The sequence below is a fragment of the Triticum dicoccoides genome, chromosome 6A, assembly GCF_002162155.2.
Source record: "Triticum dicoccoides isolate Atlit2015 ecotype Zavitan chromosome 6A, WEW_v2.0, whole genome shotgun sequence".
Lineage (NCBI taxonomy): Eukaryota > Viridiplantae > Streptophyta > Magnoliopsida > Poales > Poaceae > Triticum > Triticum dicoccoides.
Genome location: NC_041390.1, coordinates 28,479,390 through 28,489,052, shown reverse-complemented (window position 1 = coordinate 28,489,052; position 9,663 = coordinate 28,479,390).

The window sequence follows — 9,663 nt, the reverse complement described above, 5'->3', positions numbered from 1 at the left end:
TCACTAATCATGAATGGTCATGATTTGTGTTAAAAATAGTCATGATTTATAGTAGACGCACGTAAAAACATGTTCTGATCATGCACATGTACGCATATAGGATATACTTTTGTCTGCACCATCTTTAATAGGACTCGGAGAAAGAATTCTATAATGCACGCGGAAAATCGCTGGGGCAAGTAAGTGCAATGGCACTCACCGGCCAGGGCATGCCGCCTACTTGATTTGCCTCGTGATTCGTGAAGTAGGACACAGTAAAAAAATGACCAGTTTCAAAGATGTAATTTTAAGCAATTTTTCCTGCTGGTCGTAGACACAAAATAATTAAATTTTATCGGTCGCTCGTACTAAGTTTCAAACAATGAAACTTAGCAATGTTTCCAAAAGCCGCCAAAATGTATGCAAAATGGATCTTATTTGAAAGCGCTGGCCGCGAGAAGCACGAATATGAAAACGTAACTTAAATTGAATTTTTCGTTTAAAAGATATAGAAGTTTGAAAATCGGAAGCCAAAATAAAAGGCCGGCACCAGGACCTGAGTGCCCCCGCACTTATGTGCAGTAAATCCTCATCCTAGACATCTATATCTATACCTACTAATAAAAGGGCTATCGCTTCTTACCACCGTAATTTTGTCCGTTTTTGGTTCGTCCACTTCGCCCGTCCTTTTCCCAACGCTGCACATCAAGGGCAAAGGCAGCAACCAGCCGAACCAAGGCATCATTACACAAAAAGAAAAGGTTTGTTTCTTTATAAACTAGTACCACCTCGCTGCATTACAACCCGTTCTACCGATTTATATATGTTTCTGTTTCAAAATCGTTAAGCATCCTAGAGAACTACTGTTTGTGAGGAAAGCGCCTTTGAGAATAAGGAAAAAAGATGGGTGATATGGCTTAGATTTCATGAGATGTGTGGCGTGATCAAAGGGCATAAATTAGGAAAAAGAGTGGCGTGGTTAGCGGCATAAATATGGAAAGAGAGTTTGGCAAAAAGAAAAAGGAAGGAGAGGATAATGACCAATTAGTATAAGGAAGGAGAGCTCCTGTAAAAATGAAGGAGAGAATAACCTTGCAAATACGTGGGCAAAGGAATTACTACCCAGGCAAGAGCTCCCTCAAAAAAGGAGAGAATAATGTTGCAAAGGAATTACTACCCAGACAATAATTCAGGGTCGTTTCGGTCAGATGCTTAAGGAATTATAATTAGTTATTTCTTTTTTTTGCAAAATTATAATTAGTTATTTCTAAAGCTCTAGAGGGTCTAACAGACCTTTTAGTGAGATTTCAAAATTGCTTCAACTTACAAATAATGCCTTCAAGATTTCAAAATCGTACCAAAAGTATTGTATGTGTAAATAGGTAGGGATTGTTTCTTCAAATGCCAACGAATTATAATTCGTTATTTCTAATGTACTGAAGATGGTCTAACACAACCCTTTTAGCGAGATTTTTTTCACGACAACTTACAAATAATGCCTTTTAAGATTTAAAAATTAGGGGGCCCTTTAAGATCAGGATCATCGTACAAAAAATGTATCAAAAACATTGTATCTATAGCATGCTTCTTAATATACAATTGGAAAAAGAGCTCCTCACAAAGAGCTCCACACGTGCGAGCATTGCAATGCTCGAATAATGACCGCCGCAACGCATCTGGGGACCAAGCCCCGTAAATCTCTCCTCACCCTAATTATTTTGTCTCCCCCGGTGAATTCAAGGGTGGGCCCACACTAACTAATCACCCCCCGAATTCAATTGTGGGACCAACACTAACTAATCTCACACCCCTGAATTCACGCGAATTAACCATGCCCTTACAATTGATATGAGTTTTTACTAGACCTCTGTGCGTGCCTTCCTGCCGTCGTCGGGTGACATCATTCGGATGTTGTTGGGTCATGCTGCTAGATATATTGGTGGATACGCCATTATCTCTCCCGTTGCAACGCACGCACAGGCATATGTGCTAGTGGTAGTTAAAGGAAACATATACACACGCAAGCCTTGCCGCGATACCACAGGGAAGGCCCAGCCGGAAAAATTAGAGTGGCCATGGATTAAGGATAACACAAGCGTTCTGCAACTCTGGATGCCAAACGAAAATCTTATGTCTCAGTTTGGCAACACATTTCCATAGCCACTGTAAAATTGTGCGAGCTTTCTTAGGCACCATTAAGCTTTATATATACTAGTCGTCAGCCTGTGCATTCACGCGGGCTTGTTTTCTAATCTGCAATGGGTTGAGTTGTAATCCTGCAAAACACTGGCCTATTTTATGTCATTATTCATTTTATTAGGTCTAGAATTTATTGACTAGATATAATCGTAGGAAACATGGCTAGCAACGATGAAGGATAGGGTTCTGGTGATTGCGACACGTCTACTGGCGGCAGATGAATTTTTGAGCCTTGCCGACGATCAACAAATGTTGTTGCTGGGCCGACCTGTCGCATCGGGGACTGACACCGACATGCAAACCGGCGATGAGACTGAGACCGGCGCTGAGACTAGCGGAGCTGATCTAGAACCGAAAGCAAAGAAGCCACGGCGCCCAAACCAGCTCATGACAACTAGACTGGTGGTCACGGAGATGGACGACAGTATTTTTCAGACAATAGCGTCCGAGGAAGCGCGGTCGTGCTACGGCAATCAAATAGGCTGCATCGTATGGACAACTGCCACGATCAACCATGGGAAACTACATAAGATAGATAATATGAGGCCCTCCCTCCTAAAGAAGCTGCACCAGATATTGTTGTTCCCGGGCCGGAGTGAAAAGGATTATAAAGATCCAAATAAGGACCCGACAATGAAGAAGATAAACAAACACGCCATGACCAAGTTTAGCGACACGTTGGCCACATGGAAAACAAGGTTGAAACATTGGATTGTCGACAAAAAGGAACCATACTCCGAGATTGTAAAGGATAATCCGACAATCACGGGAGAGCACTTTGAAAAATTCAAGGCGGCTTGCGAGGCCGAAGCTGCCAAAAAAAAGTCGAAGTACATGAAGGGGCTTCAACAAAGGAACATGGGGCGCCACCATCTCGGAAGCCGTGGTTACGGCGGGAAGAGATCCATATGGGCCAAGGAGGACGCGGAACGCGAAAGTCTGGGCATCCCAGACCCCTTGGCGGACTTCACCGTCCCGCAGGAGCGTGACGTCCTCGGGGCACGGCACCATTGGGACTCAGTTAAGAAGGTTTTTAAGACGGACCCGATCACGACGGAGTTCATGAGACTGCTGGTAATTTTAGTTTCTGATCAATTCGACTGCACGTTTAGTCATATTTGTAAACGATCCTTGTTCCTTTTGTAGAGAGAGCAGCACAAGATTGCAGCCGAAAGCGACTCGCCGTCTGAGGCGTTGGCGAGGCCCAAGTGGGACACTCCATTCGACCAGGTATTGAACATATTGAAAGGACTCCCGGTGGCGAATCGGCCGTCGTATGGACGCATGCACGGTGTCGAAGACGGCGCCACGTGGAAGAAGTACTACTGTGAGACCACGGAGGAGAGAAAGGAAAGACGGAGGTTAACTGAAGAAAACATCAACCAGAAGGTTGAGATTGCGATTGAGAAGAAATCATATGAGATAGTCGCAACTGCGATAGCTGCCGCAAAACAGGTGGTTGCACATATGTGTAATGTCTTGGTTTCGGCCGTTTTCAATTCGAGCACGCAAAATCCAGAAAAAAAATGCAGCGGACATTCCCCTTGCTGACTTCTTCGGGAGCAGCTCGACTAGCGTTGCACCAGCACCTGCACCTGCTCCCGCACCGGCTCCGACACCGGACGTGCTCAGCGGTGCTTCGTCTTTGGATGAGCTCGACGCCCTCACTGTATCTGTCACATCAGCCCTCTTCAATAAATGTATAATCTCCCATTTTCGTTGCCTTTCGGATATCTCACATCGTAGAAATGTCTTTGCAGGCCAATGTAACCCCGTGCATCATATTGTACAACATCCGCTACCAGGAGGTGGACGTGGGGAAGGTGACGATAATGAAGCCGAAGGAACTATTGTTCCACACCCGACCGATCCCCCTGGACATCTTCAAAGTTTCCGTGGCCAGTGTCAAACCAGGCCAGGAGAATTTGGCTCCTCCGGTACTAGGGGGAATGACGACGAGATCCCGCAGCGGCTTGGTGATTGCAATGGGTGGATCCTGTTGTGGCCAAAGAGTCTACTTTGTTTGGAGACGGCCGGGAGCACACACACGAGCACGCAATTAGGTATGAACATCAACATCCCACCTACCCAATTAGCACCGGCTGTCGTGCTGGGTGATAGCATACGGGGTGAGGAAGAGGCTCCATTTGTCGCTGGTGACACCGCCATAGATGAGGACGACAATGACACTCAACAGTATCTCAATACTAGCGCCTACTCAGGGTTTGAGCGTCATGGGTCGGTGCCTGAATTGCCGCCTCCGGAGGCTGAACATATCATAGACGACCTTCCAGTAGCAAAGAAGCCTAGGAATACACTGAGGAAAGCCAACAAAGCTGCTTCTATGATCCAGCCGCCTCAGCAGCCTCGGGTTCAAGATCGTATAGATATCCCCGGAGCGGCAAAATGGCGTATCCCGGTGAACAAATCCTACCGAAAGCAGCGCTAGGGGCCAGATCCGGCGATCTAAGGAGACTTCATGACGACGTGTTGTGGATAGAGAAAGGCCTCATCGCCTCGAAAAATCCAGGACACCCTCTCTACGTGGTTAACGTGCCACGGCAATTGTCGTACGTCGACACATTCCCCTCGAAGAAGTTTTTCCTTCGATCCGATTACATCTTCAACATGTTTCACTTAAAGAAGCTGGATTTTACGTTTGTCTGCCTTTATGCCTTGCACATGAACTACCTCTTCGGGGTTGAGCAGATACCTCATATCTGTGTCGCTGACCCGTACTTCATGCACGAGGGCTTCTTGGGAGTCCGCGCAAAGCACCGTGAATACGCGAGGAATACATCGTCAATTTCATGCTTGCCAATAAGGAAAAGGAGGCGATTCTTTTGCCTTATCATCCCTTGTAAGTCATCCGCGCAGATATCCTTCCTTCGATTTCAATCATTCATTTGAACGATGGAGTGTAATTAATTCGAGGTGTACTTATTTTGCGCAGCTGCAGGCGCGCCGTCCTCATCATCCTCTACCCCCGATACTGTGGACTCATCGAAGAACATTAACAAAAAGGATTACACCCACATTAAGTCTGTTCTCGACAGTGCTATGTTTTACTACGATGCACGGGGTGGAGAGGTCAAGGACAAGAAGAAAAGGGCCGGCAGGCCCATAAGACCGACTTCAGCTGCATCCAGCAACCGAGTGATTCCTTGATGATGGATTCTATGTCCTACACCACATGATGGAGTACAGACGGGATCACCAGAACCTTTGCATGTCACCTAAATTCAGCCATGCCCATATTCTGCAATGGGCAAAGAACTTAGGAGATATCGAGGATCATCGACTTCAAGATGAGTTATATCACTTCCAGTGCGAACTTGCCCAAATCATCATGAAGGAGGTCGTCGAAAAAATAGGGATGTTCTATGAAGAAGGACAAATGTCATGGGAAGATGTCCGAACACGCGTAGCCGCTCAGCGTCTCGACCTGAAGCCTTTCACTAAGCTCGGGCACTATCTCCTTGACTTGGATGGATGGCACGACATGTTGGAGTGATTTTCGAAATATGACAATGTGTCCGTTTAGTTCATACTTTCTGTATGACGGAACTTTGAGTTATGCACAACGAAACATTATTTGTGATGTAATTATACCTTCCTCCTCGACTAGCGAAGATCACTCTAGTTAGGGCATTTTGGGTACGATGAACTTTGTTATTTATGCTTATGATATGTTGCTTCTATTTTTCCAAGTCTGTCTCTTTCTGTTGCTCAACTATATATGTTTCATATCATCGACTCATGTGACGATGCAGGTGCATAGATCATTGATGGCGAAGAAGTTCTACGCCAGGAGTATACGACGAGTGGCCGGAGTGTCAGGCCTAGGTGTACCGGTTTCCGGTTTCCGAGCAACAGCCAGTAGTTAGTTTAGGTTCACGCTAATGCGAGAGAGGGATACAAACTCATGTACTGCATAGTTCCGCTCTCACTCATAGTAATAGCTCTTCTCACGTATATCATTGTTTAGATGGATGACGATGTAGTTGCAAGTAATCGAGACTTGTATCGCTATTTTCGAGATGATGACGAGAGACCACTTTGTGATGGATGATGATTATGATGATGACATGATTTGATGAGACTATTTGTATGTATATGCTATGATTACATTTGTATGTGTATGATACGCTAAATATTATTGTATAAAGCGTGTTCAAATACAAAAGAAATATGCAGAAAAACTAAAACTAATAAAACTAGCAGTAAAATTATTAATTAACAGGGGACGCACATGTCATACACTAATGTTAATTTAAGAGTTTTAATTTATTAAATGGTTAATTAGGGAATGTGGGTCCCGGTGTCAGTGGGTTAGTGGGGGTTCACTAGCCGGGGTTAGGCCATTTAGGCTGGTGGTTTAAAGTGAGCAGTGGTGGAGCCAACCGGGAGCTTCGGCGCTGGCGGAGCAGCAGGAAGAGGCGGCGGCCGCAGCGCAGTAGTAACGCAGCAGTAGAGCGGTGGCGAGGCACGGCGGCGAGCAGCGGGACAAGGGCAGTCGGCTCCCCCGAAAGAAGGCGCGGGGGAGAATCAGGACCACGGTGAGCGCAGGAAGGTAGGGCGGAAAAGGGGATCGTGGTGCGGGCGCGGGTAGGGTCGTGCGTGGAGCGGGGGCTGGTGCGGTGGTGGGCGTGCACACGGCGAGGGGCATGGCGGGCGGCGCGGTGAACGCCGTGGAAAGAGGAGGGAAACGGGGGCGTCTCACAGCGTTGCCGAGAAGGGGCTCGGCCTGGCTTGAGGACGCGAGTAGGGGAGGGATACGAGGAGGCGACGCAAGGTTCAGCGACGGTGAGGTCTTCAGGCGGTGGTGGTGGCGCACGGTGATGGCGCCGGTGAAGGGGGGCTTCGAGCTCATTGCTCATTCACGATCTAGATCGGGTCGGGGAAGAGGAGCGAGAGGGGAGGCGAGCCGAAGACGTGCGGCGGGGAGGAGGCCTGGCTACGTCGGCGGGCGATCTAGCGACGGCAACGGGGTCGATGGGGGCAATACCCTCGCCGATCCAGATGGGATCACGGGGTGGGGAGGCTGGCGAAGGGGTGTAGGGGAAGTGGGGCGATCGGGCTTGGGTTCGATGGGGAGTGGGGGGGTTAAGGGAGGCGGCGGGGCCAGCCTAGCTAGGCTAGTGGCCAGCTAGGCCGAGGCCCAGCGAGGGGTTGCCCCCTTTTGCTTTTATTTGTTTTGTCTTTCCTTTTCTGTTTTATCCTATTTTTCAATTTACTCTAATTTTGTAAATTATATAATTAGCATCTAAATTAGTTCTACTAAATATACCACTGCCACCAAAAGTTTGGTACCCAAATAATTTAGTTAGAAGATTTTTACTATTTTAAAAGCATTTAAATAATAGTTTAAGCCACTGTTTTTTTTCATTTTAGAGTATTTAAACATTTGATTAAAGTGTGGTTTCTCCACCATAATTACTTATGCATTATTTGTCACCTCTCAAAGATTTTAGTTTTGATGTTTGAAAACTTTTGATGTTTGCCTTTATTTTAAATTTGAATTTGAACGGGATTGAATCATTATGAGGTTAACAACAGTAATCGTGGTGACATGACATCATTAGCAGGGAATTGCTATAGCATAACTAACCGGGCGTTACAAAAGCTAACCCTCAAACCGCTCGCAACCATCCGGACATGCTTTTCCATCCAATACGGTCCTATATTCCCCAGGCCGGTATGGATGTGCATTTTTCCAGTAAATCAAAAACAAACTATGGGGCTTTGCGGGCGTCTGTACCGCTGGCACGGTCGCTTCTTAGTCCCTTGGCCCACCAGAAATACCTCGCCTGCGCCCGCACCCCTTCACATGAGAAGCAATTAGCTTGCACTGCTCCAGAGCACTGGTACCTCATTCTTGCTGATTTGGAGTGGCCACGGTGAATATACTGATGTTGAGGAGAAGTACCAGCCACTAAAATCAATGTAATTGATTGATGGATTGAATGCTTCTCTGGAAATAATTGATTAGGGGCAAGCCAACGATGTGGATAGTCCTTACTACTTTAATAATACTCAATTTGAAAGTCCAAGAAAATACTTCAATTTAATTCAAATTCCAGACTCATTTTGTTTTCTTTAGACGAACTAGCCGGGTGGCCCGCCCAATGTGCGGACTAGAACTTTTATAGTTTTATCGTGAGTATGTATTAGTAGATTTGTCTATATAAAAATGAACAAAATGTGATCACTTTCACAAATAAATAAAGTGCACTTCAGAACTGCTGTTTTTGAATCCTATAGTAAAATTATTATTTTTTACTTGTCCTAGTAGCTTGGAAATGCAGATTTCATACATTTATTAGCACTGAAATAGACAAACTATGATGAACTTCCTAATCTCTACATGTTGTACAAAATGTTGCATAACTAAAGGGATGCAATCCGATGCAAGGTGTAGAAAGGAGAAGAAAAAGAGCTTTCACATTTCAACATATTTAAATGTAGCGTGAGCTAAATTTTGTCGCAAATTGTGAATAACAACATGAATTTAACACATGTACACTACCACAATGCATCTTGGTATTACATAAGAATTAAGACCTATGAGAAAACATACGTAGAACTATTAAAAGGATAACCAAAGAAGCTTTTCAGGTTTCAACGTATCTACAAGCAGCTTTAGCTAATCTTTGTCAGGTGATTGTATAAATAGTGTCAATAAGAAAATACAACGAAATTTAGGAGGAAAAAAATTCAGGTTTAAAAACACCTGCTAGCTTTAGCTAAGCCTTTAATGTAAAAGTGTAAAATCCATTAGTTCGACCCCAACTTGTTCTTGAGCTGTTAAGGACATGCAATAATGATGAGATTTTTTTTGTAAATTAGCTCAACAACGTCAAACTTGAGGACATTTACATCATCTATCAGATGGCACTGTTGGAAAAATGAGCAAATTACTACGAGATTTAATCCGAATAAATATGAAATAGATCATGACAGCAATAGCAGAGATTAAACTAATCATGCGAACTAGCATAGTAGATGAACAGATCACATCTAGGGCACATACTAGAAACCTGAATTCTACCACGATCTCGAACAAGAAGGATAGAATAACATACGGTGCAGTGGGTGTAACACCGCCGGCGTTGACGTTGTCGGCCATGTTGTCGAGGATGAGGTTGCCGAGGTCGGGGAAGAAGTCGTCGTTCGCGAAGTCGTCGCTGCCAGCAGTCGTGCGAGTGCGCTCCCCAAAAACCTGATCGCCCCTCTCCCGTACAGGATCACGAGAGGCGGGGTTCCGGAGGCCTGCTGTCCCTTCTCCCGGTGCACGCCGAAAGGAGGGATGGAGAAAACTTGCTTGGCGGCGCAATGATCTGTAACGGTGGTGAGAAACCATACGAAGGGGCGACGGCTAGGGTAGACGTCTGCCTGACTATATAGTGCGGGCCGGGTAGGTCGTGGGAGTAAACCCCACGTCCGGGTCGTCACGATCCAAAAGAATCGGAAACGGTTCAGTAA